A 16,831-nucleotide genomic window follows, 5' to 3' on the forward strand; every position below is an offset into this window, starting at 1 on the left:
TGATGGTACCTGTATCCCTTGTAAAAGTACACAAAAAGGGGACTTGTTAAGGGAAATGATGACTATGAGTTAATGTGGACTTGCAAGGAAAATGAGGATGATGATCAGATGTACCAGCAATGTGACTCTATATTGCAGAAATGTGAAGAAATTTCATCAAAATAAAGAGGAGGGATTGAATGGGATAAATTCTGAGATTTCTTCAGTAGAATATTATAGATTAGAAATAGTTAAAGCTGTGTATATGTCTCTTCTACCCCTCCTCCCCTGACAAGCAATTTTTATGTTACCTTGACCAGAATGTAAAGAGTAAAGTGACCCTGTCTTATCTGGACAAGTAAGAAGCAGTTGTGACATTTTCAGCCTGAGCTCAGAATTTGGCAAAAGTTACCAATGTAGGCTGGATTAGACTTCTGAAAGTGATGGAGAAAACTTTAATGATATCAATTAAACTTAGAAGTAAATTGTTTTTCCCTTTTTTCAGAGAGCTGATTTGTAAACTTTCAGCCTCCATAAACAGCTAGCTCTTAAGTGATGTAACTAGATAGTGACATTGAATTTATTGAGTGCTTTCTATGTGTCAGATACTGTTTTCAGTGCTGAGTTTAAAAACAGGATCAAGTGAAAACAGTCCTGTCCTATGTGAGCTTCCATTCTAGTGAGAGAAGAGAACCAAACTTGGAGGAAATTGAAAAGAGGAGAGGAGAGCATAGTTTCGATTTGGGCACAGTCAAATCATGAGAAGCCTTGATTCTAGGCAAAATGAGTTGTAAACTTCCTTATTAGATGAGGTCTTCAAAGTAGTAGCTCAGAGTAGCTGAAGGAATGTAGCAGTCCCAGATAGTGATGGGGAAGTTAGAACACAGAACTTTAGGGGAATGATGTTTTCCTGTGACTCTTTGCTTGTAAACATTTTGAATCTGAAAATCCATTTAAATAGTAGATTTCAATTTATCCCCTCTTCAGCTTCTTCCTCTCTCTTTGCATGAAATGGGAGGGGTCATTCCCATCTGAGAAATCCGGTGTTGAACTGAAGTACAATATCAATATTTCTGTAGAGAAGTCCTTGGCACCTTTCTGGACCCCGAGAAACTCCTCAGAAATATAACTTTGGCTGGGCGCTTTGGGGTCTGAGTATAATCTGACAGGACCCAAATGCTTGACTCTGGTGGTCACAGATATTCCAAAAATGTGTCTGAGATTCACAAATCCCCCTTGTTAGCCTAATCATCTTGCTGTATCTGTCAGATCACTGCTTCCTCCCAAGTCTGCCTCCCTTTCCCCAGATACAGCTGGAACCATAGGAGAGTCAATTCAAATTCCTCAAACCTGTGGGAAGTCCAGGAATGTGTGACTCCCTCTGTCTTAGGAAATGTGTGAAAACATAAGAACAAGCCCCTGCCCCTCTCCGGTCCTGGTGCAGACCCCTAGCTGTCCCAAAGCATATGTGTGCATATGTTTGTAGTAGTCTGACAAGCAAATATATATCTACCTACTGTCTCTCTTTGGTCTTCTGCTTGCTCACAATATCCCACCTCAAAATTCTATAAAAACCTTGTTCTCTGGACACTTGGGGCTATGCACTTTGAGGGAAAATGGAACTCCACACAGTCAGGTAATAAATCTACAAAACTTATTAAATTTTGGGCTCCATCTCACACTTTGGGTTCAACAGAACAAAGCATGTAGTACCCTACACAAATGGTCTGAGAGGCAGATACAGTTCAAGGCAGAACCAGGGAGAAGGTTTTGTCTAAGCTAGGTGTGTCTTAGAGTGAAGAACTTACTTTGACAACAGCTCCTAGCACATAAGCAGCAACAGCAGCAAGAGCAGTAGTAGGAGCAGTAATAGCACATAGGAGCAGCCCCAAGGACAGGAACATTCGTTCTTATTTAAATGGTGCTTAAGATCTCTGAAGCACTTCTCTTATGTTAGTTTATTTGATCCTTCAAACAACCCTCTTATAACCTTATATATAACCTTATAACCTTTCATTGTCCTCATTCAAGCATGAAGAAAGTAAGTTAAAAAATAATTAGGGAATTTCCCAGGGTATTAACAATGAGGAGAACCTAAGGAAGGTCAAAGTTCAACTCTGCCTTAGTCCTTTGCCTTATTCACTGTGCTGATTAGTTGGTGCTTCCCTTCTGAAAAGTTGAAAATACTCACAGGATTATTGTTATTAGTTTGTCTCTCTCACATGTGATTGTTCCAAATTAGATCCACATCTCTTTTCCCTCCTCTCAGCCCCAGTTTGTGCTTCAGTCCTTGCTTGAACATGATTATTTCCTGTTTGTCCACATAGGGATCAGAAATGCTCTACATATCTTGATGGACACCTGCATTACATAAGGCATAAGAGGTTGGTTTTTTTAAAGTCACAGATATATGTTGTTCAGAAGCAGATATAGATCACATGAGATACTGCAAAGGAGAAAGGGTAAGATCTTTATTGGAAAGAAAATGATCCCAATGAACAAGGACTACTTTGATATAAATGAATGCTTACATATCTGTTCTTTATCTCTATTTCTTCCATAAACTTCCAGAAAACACAGTATGGTCATAAGCACATATCCCATCATTTCTCACATCTATCCTCCTCCTGCTTCATTATACTTGAATCTGAGAGTACAAGAATACCACCATATAGAAATAAAAGGTGACTCAAACCTACCAGTGGCACCTCCTTCAGCATGGTGCAAGATATTGGACTAATGTTTCCCTTCAGATTTCTAGCTTCCAGAAATATTCAAAACCAAATTCAAACAGAGGGCACCAATTCTGTCAAAGCTGCATTAGCATCTGATTGAGTCTCTCATCTCTGTAACCTTTAAATTACATTCTATTATGGTTTTTGTGAATATGTGTACAAATCTACACGTATCTCTAACTATGTAAAAATGCACACACAGACATCCTCTTTCCTTCAAGAGGATTTAAATAACTGAAAGGCAAGGGTTTTTGGATTCCTGTGTTTGTATCCATAGCACACAGAAAAAGGCCACACATTTTATAGGTGCTTAATAAACGTTTGTTGACAATTTCATTGTTAATGGGATAAATAGGAAGATACCTATACAAACTGATTTATAGGTAGTTCTAATAAAACTGAGCACTTGATTGATATGGGAACAGGTGAAAGAGACAAACTAATAATAATAATAATCCTGTGAGTATATCCAACTTTTCAAAAAAGAAGCACCAACTAGTTAGTACAGTTGAACTTTAGACCTTTCTTACATTCTCCTTGTTGTTACGACCCTGGGAAATTCCCTAATTATTTTTTAGTTCACTTTCTTCATGTTTAAATGATGACTATGAAAGCATTTGTTTAAGAGGGTTGTTCGAAGGATCAAATAAAGTAACATGAGAAAAGTGCTTTAGAGATCTTAAACACCATTTAAATGAGAACTATTGTTACTGTCCTTGGTGCTGCTCCTATTTGCTATTACTACTACTACTACTACTATTGCCGCTGCTACTGCTTCTGTTGCTGCTTATGTGCTAAGAGCTGTTATCAAAGTAAGTTCTTCACTCCAAGACACACCTAGCCTAGACAAAACCCTCTACCTGATTCTGCCTTGAACTGTATCTGCCTCTCAGACCATTTCTCAGGTGGGAATGACCCCTCCCCTGTCATGCAATGAAAAAGGAAGAGGCTGAAGAGGGGATACAATGAAACTTACTATTTAAATGGATGTTTCAGATTCAAAATGTTTACAGTAAAGAGTCACAAGAAAACATCATTCCCCTAAAGTTCTTCTTTCTTCTAACTTCCCCATCTCTGCCTGGCACTGCTCCACTCATTCAGCTACTCTAAGTTACAGCTTTGAAGACCTGATTGATGTGGGAGCAGAGGGATAGTGAGGACCTGGGAGAGACAGATCATATATAGATTATACAAGAGAGAAATATTTTTTAACTGGCCCACTCAGAATATTGCAATTTTCCTTTCAGAATCTAGAGGCCAATGAATAATAGCAACTTTCCTCAAGAGGAAAGAAAATGCCAGGAATAGAGACTATGAGGAATGTAGGGTGTTGGTCTTCACAGGGTGGAGGGGATACCTTAGGGAATCCATTACAAAGGGGGAATGGTCCAATCAATCACAAAACTGAGAGAATTTTCCTAATCCCATTCCAGAGATAGCAAACCCAACACTGGTTCTCAGCTGGGCAAGAGTGACCTAGAGATCTTGACCTAATGCAAGTGAGTTTGTGCAATTAGGTAATTGAATGTTAGCCTACATACCCCTGTGACTACTGGGGTTCATCAGCATATCATATCTTGTATGATCTGGGGGCTATCTTATTAGGGGCATGCCATGGAATGGGTAGACCTCTTAGATTGTAACTCAAACTCTGAGAGCCTATGAAAATCCAAGAGGGAGGAGAAAGAGTTTCTTAAGACTATATATTACCTGATGTTCCAAGGCCACCTCATGCCTCACACCAGGTGAGGTACCTGTATCTTGCAATGTTCATGAATAAAATCTACAATTTTCTCTCACTCTAGTAGGTTTTTCTTTCATTCTTTTATAAGAGAAACAAAAATACCCGTGTTAAAATTCTGCCTTTTTCTGATCCACTGCCAACATAACACTTTTACTCAGGATATTAAGAAGGAATTTCCTGGAAACAAGATTGTAAAGGTGATCCTAGAAGTCACATGCAAATAATCCAGAACATCAAAGAAACATAATATTCAAAGTGTTGCCTATATTAAATATAAAGTAAAATTACGAACTGACAATACATTTTTGCATCAGAAGAAACAAGGTAGACATTCTTTGTCATTGTTTTTGGTTCTGTGATATATAAATTCCTGGGGAAATACAGACCACAGTAGTTTCTGACCAGCAGAAAAGAAAAATGAAGCTGATAACTTTAGGATGAAAATTTGTAATTTTTACTGAAAACATTAAGATGATTTGGATTTATTGATGATCTAATGCCAAGGTCAAACAAATAGCAGTTTGACTATTTCCCTAAAAAACCTTACAAAGTGACTTTAGTTTCTTCTCTGTCATCATCCTCCAGCTCACCTGAACCCAGGTTCATGGTGCTGGAAGATCTCAATTCCAATTTCATGGTTGATATTTCCTGCCTCTCTTCCTCCCTATCATTTTCCCCATGACATTGTCTGCCTCTTCACCACTTTTCCTTCTTGTCTCTGTGCCTTATTAAAGCATGATTGCAACCTTCCTTCCCACTATCAATCAAAATTTCTCCTATTCAGTAACCAGAAAAACAACATTCTATGTCCATTTCAAAATTTCATTATTTAAATAGCAGTTCAGGAAAATAGGAATCTCATGTTTTGAAATACCTTGGCTGCTTAGATTTTTTTTGTATATTACAGATAGCCTTTTTTCATTAAAGATTTTATTTATTTTGAGTTTCACAATTTTCTCCCTAATCTTACTGACCTCCCCCCACCCCCCACAGAAAGCAATTTGCCAGTCTTTACATTGTTTCCATGTTATGTTATACATTGATCCAAATTGAGTGTGATGAGAGAGAAATCATATCCTTAAGGAAGAAACATAAAGTATAAGAGATATCAAGATCAGACAATAAGATATATGTTTTTTTTTCCTAAATTAAAGGAAATAATCCTTGGACTTTGTTCAAACACCACAGTTCTTCATCTGGATACAGATGGTATCCTCCATCACAGAAAGGTCCAAAATTGTCCCTGATTGTTGCACTGTTGAAATGAGTGAGTCCATCAAGGTTGAACATCACCCCCATATTGCTGTTAGGGTGTACAATATTTTTCTGGTTCTGCTCATCTCACTCAGCCTCAGTTCATGAAAATCCCTCCAGGCTACCCTGAATTCCCATCCCTCCTGGTTTCTAATAGAACAATAGTGTTCCTTGACATACATATACCACAGTTTGCAAAGCCATTCCCCAATTGAAGGACATTTACTTGACTTCCAATTCTTTGCCATCACAAGCAGGGCTACTATGAATATTTTTGTATAAGTGATATTTTTATTCTTTTTCTTCATCTCTTCAGGGTATAGACCCAGTAGTGGTATTGCTGGATCTAAGGGTATGCACATTTTTGTTGCCCTTTGGGCATAAGAACATAACATCCTAAGATCCAAATTGGTACAAATGAAAAAAGAGATCCAAATAACCAATGAGAAAAATAATGCCATAGAAAATCGAATTCAACAAATGGAAAACAAGATACAAAATCTCCCTGAAGAAAATCATTCCTTAATAAATAGAGTGGAGCAAGGGAAAACTGATGCCTTTGTGAGAAATCATAAAACAATAAAGTAAAGCCAGAAGAATAAAGAACCAGAAGAAAATGTGAAAAATCTCATTGGAAAAAAAATGGTTGACCTGGAAAACAGGTCCAGGAGAGACAATTTTAAAGGGGCTAGACTACCTGAAAACCATGACCACAAAAGCTTAGTTAGAATTTTTCAAGAAATTATGCAGGGGGTGTGGCTAGGTGGCACAGTGGATAGAGCACCAGCCCTGGAGTCAGGAGTACTTGAGTTCAAATCTGGCTTCAGAGTCTTAATAATTACCTAGCTGTGTGGCCTTGGGCAAGCCTCTTAACCTCACTACCTTGCAAAAACCTAAAAAAAAACTATTATCCAGGAAATCAGTCCTCATATTAAAAAAGTAGAGGGCAAAATAGAAATTGAAAGAATCAACCAATCACCTCCTGAAAGAGTTCCCCATATGAAAACTTTAAGCAATATTATAGCCAAATTCCAGAGCACCCAAATCAATGAGAAAATATTGCTAACAGGCAGAAAGAATTTAATTATCATGGAGTCACAGTAAGAATAATACAATATTTAGCAACTTCTACATTAAGGTTTATGATTATTATTATAACTTGAATATTGTGGTGATGTTTTTAATGAAGATATATTTTTAACCTATATCAAATCATACCTTTCTCACATGAGAGAATTGGACTGTGAGGAAGGGAGAGAATTTGGAACTCAAGGTTTTAAAGTGAATGTTAAAATTTTGTTTTGCATGTAACTGGGAAAAGTAAAATAAATCCAAGAATGAAAAGAAAAAAACAAAGAAAGAAGAAACCCAAATTACCAGTATCAAAACTGAAATAGCAATTCAGAACTATTTTGTCCTACTGTACAACAATAAAATTGGCAATCTAAGTGAAATGGCTGTATAGCTACATATAAATATTGCACTGATTAAAAAAACAGGAAATTACAGACTTATGTAATTACATTAAGGAAAAAAAGAAATTGTGCAAGTTATCAGTGAACTCTCTAAGGAAAAACCTAATTAACCAGATGGATTTACAAGCGAATTATCCCAAATACTGAAGAAAACATAGGTGAAGAAGGTATTCTACCAAATGAGTATGGAGCTGATACCAAAGCCAGGAAGAATCATAATAGTGAAAGAATATTATCAACAAATTTCCATTTTGAATGCAACAATTTTAAATATATTATTCTAAAATTAAATATAATTATAGGAAAGCAATTAGAACAAGTTATCCCGAGGATAACATGCTAGGGCCAGGTAGGAGTTATACCAGCGATGCAGGTTTATTCACTATTAAGAAAACTATCGGGGGCGGCTAGGTGGTGCAATGGAAAGAGTACCGGCCCTGGAGTCAGGAGTCCCTGAGTTCAAATCCAGCCTCAGACACATAATAATTACTTAGCTGTGTGGCCTTGGGCAAGTCACTTAACCCCATTTGCCTTGCAAAAAAAATGAGAAAAAAAACAAGAAAACTATCAGCACAATTGACTATATCAATTACCAATAGCAAAACTATTGATTTTCTAAATAAATGTTGAAAACCCTTTTGACAAAATACAGCACTCATTCCTATTAAAAATGCAAGAACAGAGAAATAAAGGAAGCATTCCTTAAAATGCATTCCTTAAAATGACAAGCAGTATATCTTTATAACCACCAACAAGCATTTTATGAAATGGGTATAAGCTAGAAGGAATCCCAATATGATCAGAATTGAAACTAGGATGCTCATTATCACCACTATTATTTGATAGTATACCATAAATGTTAGTATTAGGATCAAGAGATGAGAAAGAAACTGAATTAGAATGGGAAACAAAATTATTACTCTTTGCAGCTGATTTGATAGTAAACTATAAAATCTTAGAAAATAAATTGTAAAATGCTTTAAAGTAATTAACAAACTTTAGCTATGTTTCAAGTCACAAAATAAACCTAAGTAGATCATCAGCATTTCCCAACATTACCAACAAGACACTGTAGCAAAAGATAGAAAAAGAAATTCCATTTAAAGTAGCTATAGATGAAATAAAATTTGGAGGAGTGTACCTGCCAAGGCACACTGAAAAACTATATCTACAATTTTACAAAATAATTTTAGCACAAACAGCAATCAGATTTTAGCAACTGGAAAAAATGTCAATTGTTCAGGGCCAGACTAAGCTAATTTTACCTACAATTCTGACTAAATTAATCTACCTATTCAGTACCAAACAAATCATACTACCAAAATTATTTTAAAGTATAAAAAAGTTTTAAAAATCATCTGAATATCATCAGAAACATTACTGAATATTAAAGGAACTAATTTTTAAAAATATTAAGAGGCTAACTTAGCTGTATTAGATCTAAAGCTATATAATAAGCACAACCATCAAAACTATTTGTTTGTACACCCAAAGGGCAACAAAAATGAGCATACTCTTTGACCCTGCCCAGTAATACAGCTACTGGGTCTATACCTTGAAAAGATGATGGAAAAAAGGTGAAAACATGGCTTGTACAAAAATATTCATAGCAGCCCTGTTTGTGGTGTCAAAGAATTGGAAACCAAGTAAATGTCCTTCAAATGGGGTATGGCTTAGCAAATATGTATGTCATGGAACACTATTGTTCTATTAGAAACCAGGAGGGAGGGGAATTCAGGGAAGCCCACAGGGATTTCCATGAACTGATGGTGAGTGAGATGAGCAGAACCAGATAAACACTGTACACTCTAACAGCAACATGGGGGTGATGTTCAACCTTGATGGACTCACTCATTCCATCAGTGCAACAATCAGGGACAATTTTGGGCTGTCTGCAATGGAGAATATCATCTGTATCCAGATAAAGATCCGTGGAGTTTGAACACAGTTCAAAAACTATTCTTTTAATTTAGAAAAAAAAAACATATATCTTATTGTCTGATCTTGTTATCTCTAAGACTTTTTTTGTTTCCTCCTTAAGGATATGATTTCTCTCTCATCACTCTCAATTTGGATCAATGTACAACATGAAAACAAAGTAAAGACTGACAGATTGCTTTCTGTGGGGGGGGTTGGGAAGTAAGATTGGGGGACAATTGCAAAGCTCAAATAAAATCTTTAATAAAAAAATAGGGGGAGAGGAAATATTGAAATATTGGAAAAAGTAGGAAATTGAATGGCAGAAACTAGATCCAGGCAACTATCTGACACCCTATAACAGGAGTGGGGTACCTTTTCTATGCCAAGGACATTTTGGATATTTGTAACACTATTGATTGGCTGTATTTGGATAAATGCTTAATTAATTTACTCCTAAAAAACTACTAGATTTATTGAATTTCAAGTCACACCTGCAGTTGCCTTGGCAGTGCCAAATCAACACAGCCCACAGACTAGATGATTCCCACCCCTACCCTATAAAAAGTTAAGTTTGAAATGTGATAATTATTTAGACATGATAGGTGATACTGTAAGCCAATTAGGATAGCAAATAATAACTTACCTGTCAGATCTATGGAGACGGATACAATTTATGACCAAACAAGAGTTAGAGAATGTTATGAAATGAAAAATGTATGATTACATTAAATTAAAAAGTGTTTGCACAAGCAAACCCAAAACAACCTAGTTTAAAAGTAAAACTGAGCTCAACAATACAGAGATCAAAGATGCATATAAAAGCCTTGTGATGAAAAATGCCATCAACACTGAATGAAAGAGAACTATAAAGTCCGGATGCAGATCAAAGCATATTATTTTCGCCTTTTAAATTTGGTGTTTTTAGGTTTGTTTTTTTCTTGTTATCCTTCTCATGGTTTTCCCTTTTGTTCTCATTCTTCACTCATAACATGACTAATGTGTTAATATATATGCATCAAGGCTATACATGTATAACTTTTATCAAATTCCTTACTGTCATAGGAAGGTGGGAAGGATGAGTGGGACTAAGAAAATTTTAGAAAAAAAAATGAATGTTGAAAAGTATGTTTACATTTAATTGCAAAAAACAAAGAAAATTTGAAAAAAAATGTAAGCAACAAACTGGGAAACAATTATTAGCAACCAGTGTTTCTTTTTCTGATAAATTTATCATTTCTAAACTATACAGAGAACTGAAACAAATTTATAAAGGAAATTTCTAATTCAGAATCCAAAGGATGTAGAAGCTATAAAATCAGTGTTGGGAGGGATCAGAGGGAGATGTTTAGAGGTTGATAATGGAAATCCTGAGAAGCAGTGGGATTTTAGATAGAAAATATCAGGCCTAGAAGAAGACTTAGAAAAGGGAATGAGAGAGTTCGGAGAACTTTAAGAACCAGAACCATCAGATCAAGGAGAGAGTGAAGAAGGTCAGACCTGGAGTGTCCTCCAAATTCCCAAAGGCCATTACTGGAAGAACTGGAAGAACATCAATCATCTGTGCTCTGGAGTGGGTTTTAGAACACAAGATATCAAATATTTCAAGAATATTTGTTCAAATATATTCTCAATGGACAAACAATATAACCAGTTCTTGAGGAATTAAGAAAGAAGAAGAAACTTGATGTTCCACAGGAGATGTCATTTATTTTAATTTAATTTATAATGTAGTGTAAAATAAATTCACATAGTACTGAAGCTTTAAAAAAAGCTCACTTCCTTGATCACCCAGTCCAAAGTGAAAATACTATTTTTTTGGCTAGAATAGCAAAATTCCATGAGAACCACAGGTACAGCAAAACAAATGCAGTTATATGTAATACCTCATTTGGTAAAGACTATTATTGATATTACTGTTATTACAAATGAATGGGGAGTACTTTTAGACAATAAAAATAAAACAAGTTATTGCATAGCACTTATAAGGTACAAAATTAGTTTTGAAACCAGTATATTTGAAAGATCAATGTGCTTTGTATTAATCATCCAATTAAGAAAAACTATCTTATAGACAGAAACCTTAGATCCAAACATAACAGGTCTTGGGAGGTGACAAAATATTTAGCGTCTGGCCTTCCAGGTATCATTCAAGGAAGAAAGAGGTGGCTGAAAAGCTTAGGTTATAGAACCATATTAGGTCAGAGGTAAGTTCAAATTCTTAATATCTCAATTTGGAATGTATAGTAAAGTCAAAATATGAGATCTGGAAGGGTACTTAGAACTTTAAACAACTAAACTTGAAAGAAATATCAAATATCAAATTCAGAGCCAGATGGGACTATAGACCTAGAATGTCATCCTTTGGAAGTATTAGAAGAGAATCAGTAGGTAAAGTTCATGGATTGGGAATGGGAATTGTCAGAAGCAGCAGGATTTTGGCAAACAGAGTATCAGATCTCCATGGCTATGCCATGGAGAAGAGAAAGAGAGTTAGGAGAGTATTTAGAAAAAGGGATATCAAAGAAAAGAGAGTTGGGACCCACATGTGTGCCATAGCTAGGAGGGCTTAGTTTATATAAATCCTCTGCTCTGGCAGGAGCCTTAGAATGGAAAATCTCATAAATTGCAAAGATTTCTTTTTATATATATACATAAACATAAATAAACACATGCATAGATATTATATATAAATATATACATATAAGTACACACATAGAGAGATACATATATATATATATATTCCAAGTGGCCAAAATATTGACCAGATTTAGGGAATTTAAGAAATAAGATGGTAGATTTTTCATATGAAATCAATTATTTAAAGAAATTTAATTTATAGAAAACATTTGGTGAGCTCTAAAAGAAATTCTTATATCTTCTACTATATTGCCAAAGGAGTATAATGAGTCTATTGTCTACTTTTAGGTGAATCAAAATAATCCCGCTATGAGACAATGGAGAGGGTACAAGAGCCATTAGAAGAAGGAATATCAAAGACACTTGAGTCCTTAGAACTCTGCACAGAGAAAGAGAAGTATTCATAACATAGTAGGGGATTTCTGGGAGGGCTTTGAGAGGTCTCCAGAAAGGAAAATACTATCAGTGGACAGTTTGCATATTCTGAGGTAGCCAAAATATTGACCCACCCTGAAGATTTGAAAGACATGAAGAATGTAGATTTTTTACAAGAGTACACTTATTACATTGTAACTTGTCCATGGCTGCTGCTTTAAAAAAAAAATTCACATCTTCATCCACACATCCACTAGGTGATAGTTACAATACTGCTGACTTTTTGATCAGTCAAAAGTAACTCTGAAAGGTCTCAAAATCTGTCCCAAAAACTAAGTGTAATTCCATACAATTTCTTCTCTGGTAAAGGCTTTGATTGATATTACTCTGCATAATAATGAATACAGAGTATTTTTTTAGGAAGTATTTTATTTATATTGAATTTTTTAATTTTATTAAAGATTTTATTTATTTTATGTTTTACAATTTTTCCCCTAATCTTACTTCCCTTCCCCCACCCCCCACAGCAGGCATTTTGCCAGTCTTTACATTGTTTCCATGGTATACATTGATCCAAATTGAGTGTGGTGAGAGAGAAATCATATCCTTGAGGATGAAACATAAAGTATAAGAGATAGCAAGATTAGACAATAAGATATCAGTTTTTTTTTTTTCTAAATTTAAGCTAATAGTCCTTGGTCTTTGTTCAAACTCTGGATACAGATGGCATTCTCCATTGCAGATAGCCCCAAATTGTCCCTGATTGTTGCACTTGATGGAATGAGCAAGTCCATCAAGATTGATCATTGCCCTCATGTTGCTGTTAGGGTGTACAGTGTTTTTCTGGTTTTGCTCATGTCACTCAGCATCAGTTCAAGCAAATTAATTACTCCAGCCTTCCCTGAATTCCCATCCCTCCTGGTTTCTAATAAAACAATAGTGTTCCATGACAAACATTTACCACAGTTTGCTAAGCCATTCCCCAGTTGAAAAACATTTACTTGATTTCCAATTCTTTGCCACCTCAGACAGGGCTTCTATGAATATTTTTTTACAAGTGATGATTTTTTGGAATGCAGACTTCTTTCAGAATTCCTCACATAAAGTCCAATTTGTATAATGTAGCTTTACAGAAAGCAAGGTCTGTCTTTTATCCTTTCTATTCACATTGAGTTTTCTTCAGATATCTCTTAATATCTAAGATTTTTTAAGATTCTATTTATCCTCATAAGTTCTTTCTTATTTATTTTATGGTTAGATTTATCTAGCTTTCAGAGGGAAAAGTTGAGTTTCTCCCACTGTTATTGTTTTACCTTCTATTTCCTCCTGAACTACATTTCAGATTTCCTTTAAGCTGTGGGGGGTGGGGGGTGGGAGGGGAGTAAGATTTGGGGGAAAATTGTAAAACTCAAAATAAATAAAATCTTTAATTAAAAAATATTTCCTTTAAGAATGTGAATGCTAGGCCATTTCCCACATATCTCTTTGGTATTGATATTAATTCACTGTCTATGGTTTCTTTGAACAAGATATTGCTTCCCTGCTTGCCCCTTTTAGCAGGTCTATTTGGATTTTGTTTTGTCTAAGATCTTCATTGCTACCCCTGCATTTTTACTTCAACTGAGTTGTAGCAGCTTCATTTTATTTTTGTATTTTCACATTATGTTTTTATTTGAAAATCACTTTATTTTAACTGTGTTTATTTCTTTGTGTTAAATGTATTTCTTGAAAACACAAAACAAAAACATATTGTTGGATTCTGGTTTCTAATTCATTTTGCTACTTGCTTTCATTTTAGGAGTGAGATAATCCCATTAACACAGTTCTGATTAACTATGCTTTCCCCTCAATCCTATTGATTCTATTTCTCCTTTTCTCTCTCTCTCTCTCTCTCTCTCTCTCTCTCTCTCTCTCTCTCTCTCTCTCTCTCCCCCCCCCCTCTCTCTCCTGTCTCTCTTCTAATGACTTTTTTGGATATGACCACTGTCTTTTGTATTAGTCTATAATTTCAGCACTACTTATTTTTTTAGATTTTTTTTCCAACAGTACTTTTTCTATTTATTATCCCTTTCTTCTAATTACCTGTAGGTTAAGATAGATTTTTATGCCCGAAAGAGAAGTATTTTCTGTTTTTGAAACAATTTAGATTTGAATGAGGTTCAAACATTGGCCCCTTCCATTTTCTGCTCCATCATAAAAGTACTTAGTTATGCCTATTTTATGTGAGTTCATCTTTCCATCCTTTTTCCTCCCTTCTATCTTCTCCAAGGGCATACATATTTCTTCCCTGTGCATTTATTTTCCATCATCCCTAATTAACTGTTTCATTCCAAAATCTACTTTCTATGTAAAATCTTTCTACATCTTATAATAATATATTTACCTTTTAATGCTTCTTTTGGTCTTGTAGTTGAAAGTCGTGTTTTCAGCGCTTGTCTTTTCATAAAGTATGATTCAAAGGCTTCTATTTCATTGAATTTCCACTTTTGTCCCTTGATGTGTTTCTGTAAGGATCAGGCCTGTAGTAATTGGATTGTTCTTGGAGCATGTGATTCCAGCCACAAACATCTTGTCCTCTGAGTATTCTGATGCTAGATGTGTTTTCACATAGAGCAAACCTGTAGGAACTGGTGTAAGATAGAACCTGGGAAGCCTTTCTGGACAAAGAAGCCAACCTTTATTAAGAGAATCAAAGCTGTGGTCTCAGAATGCACTGGACAGACAGAGGTCCCCCCTTCATAAATCTCAATGTTTGACTTCTTTCCCCAGAAAGCTTCTTAGTTTCCTTCTTACACCGGAATGTTCACAGAGAGTGTCTACTTACCAGAAATATCTTTTCCCCTGAGTGTTCAGAGTGTAGATGTGCTTCCCCAGAGAATAAATATGTAGTATCTGGAATGTTCCCAGGTATTGTGTCTTCACCCAGAAGTATTTCATCCACTGAATATTCTGACATTAGATGTGCTTCCCCAAAGTGCAAGCCTGTAGTAACGGGGGAGTGTTTCTTGACAGAAGTTTTCCTCTGTGTACTATATAGTTGAGTTGACTTTTTCCTCCTTCCTAAAACAAAATATGCAGTTTGTCATATGGCATGGCTCTCAGGATGGAGAAGAGAAAGAGGGAAGGATACATGGGATATCATGGTGTAGGAAATAGGAAACATTCACTAAAATGTTTTAAATTTCTGTTTTTGAAACAATTTAGATTTGAATGAGGTTCAAAAAGGTGAGATGGGAAGGAGGGGAGAAGGCATTTTTGGATATACAGACTGATTTCTTCCTTCTCTGTAGCTTTAGGATCAGGACTTGGATGGAGACCTCTAGTGCTGAGAAAGAAGACTCTTTTTAAAGGTTTTTTGGCAAGGCAATGGGGTTAAGTGACTTGCCCAAGGCCACACAGTTAGGTAATTATTAAGTGTCTGAGGCCAGATTTGAACTCAGGTACTCCTGACTCCAGGGCCAGTGCTCTATCCACTGTGCCACCTAGCCTCCCCAAGAGAAGACTTTTGGCTATTCTGCCCATTTATCAATGTCTGCATCTACATGTCTTTCTTCTGTCCATCCATGCTTGGATACCATGTATTTTTCTGTGATCCACATGTGGCCAATCCTATCTTCTCTGTGGGCAATTCTGGTCTGCCTATGTTCATCCCCAACATGTTCTTGGTTCTGGTTGGCTGGTCCTGTCAACCACCTTATCTTTCTGCTGTTCTCTCTTCTCTATCTCCAGCCCCCATGTGTTGTTAAACTATCCTCCTTTGTCCCCTCCCTCCCTTTACAGATGTGTGATCTCCTTCCTGCTACCCTTGCAGGTCCTTCGGCAATTTAACATTATGGTCAAAATCCATCTACTTAGAATTTTTCCCAATGTTGCACTTACACAAAGCAAAAACTGTAGTGGTTAAAAAAACAGACAGTATAATTGAAAATCAAATTTACAGAAATAGAATAGGAGAGCAACACCTCATACATGTATCAAATTAAGCACTAAATGGATGCATGAATTATATAAGATAAAAATAATAAAGTGATAACTGATAGCAACGGTCAATGAGAGACATAAATAAGAGATATTACTATAATCACTTTTAATCACTCTCACAAAGCCTTACAACTCATTAATTTATTCATCAATGACTATTGAGCTGACTCCTCCTACATGCTGTACACCTTGAAGGTTAGGTGGCTTAATGAAACAATCAACATCTATTTATTAAATAACTCTTCCATGCCAGGCCCTGTGCAAGCTTCTGGAGATGGAAAAACTATTAGGGACACAGCTCCTAAGCACTAGAAGCTTTCATTCTAATGCGACAGAAAATAAATCAAAGTATACACTGAAAAAATACAAATAAAGGCAAAGCAAATAAAGGCAGTGTGGGAGCAAGGCCACTAGCAGTGGGGAATCAGGAAAGGTTCATGGAACAGGTGATCCTTGAACTGCATCTGGATGGAGGAGAGGGATTGTCTGAGGTATAAGGACAGAGGAACAGCTTCGGAATCAGCTAGTCTCAGAGTTCAAGTCCTGCTTTGGACCACACCAGTAGCATGCCCACAGTCTAATCATCTAGCATCTTAGTGCCCCAACAACTCTGGAAGGTCACAGAGACATTGAGATGGGTTGTCAGTCTAAATGAGGTGACAGAAAGATTAGTGTTTGACTAGAATTGACTCTGACTTGATCTCTCCCAAGGTCACATAGTTAGTAAGTGC

At 36.0% G+C, this 16,831-nt stretch overlaps 1 long non-coding RNA gene across 1 annotated transcript in view; it reads right to left on the minus strand.

The window, feature by feature from the left end:
- The window catches only part of LOC141496921 (uncharacterized), a 1,073,688-nt gene extending 1,059,167 nt beyond the window's left edge, over nucleotides 1–14,521 (minus strand). Inside the window, exon 1 of the long non-coding RNA XR_012471194.1 lies at nucleotides 14,503–14,521. This is a non-coding gene — a long non-coding RNA (uncharacterized LOC141496921). The remainder of the gene's footprint in view (nucleotides 1–14,502) is intronic.
- Nucleotides 14,522–16,831: the final 2,310 nt, after the last annotated feature.

The sequence above is a fragment of the Macrotis lagotis genome, chromosome X (genome assembly GCF_037893015.1).
Source record: "Macrotis lagotis isolate mMagLag1 chromosome X, bilby.v1.9.chrom.fasta, whole genome shotgun sequence".
NCBI classification, from domain to species: domain Eukaryota; kingdom Metazoa; phylum Chordata; class Mammalia; order Peramelemorphia; family Peramelidae; genus Macrotis; species Macrotis lagotis.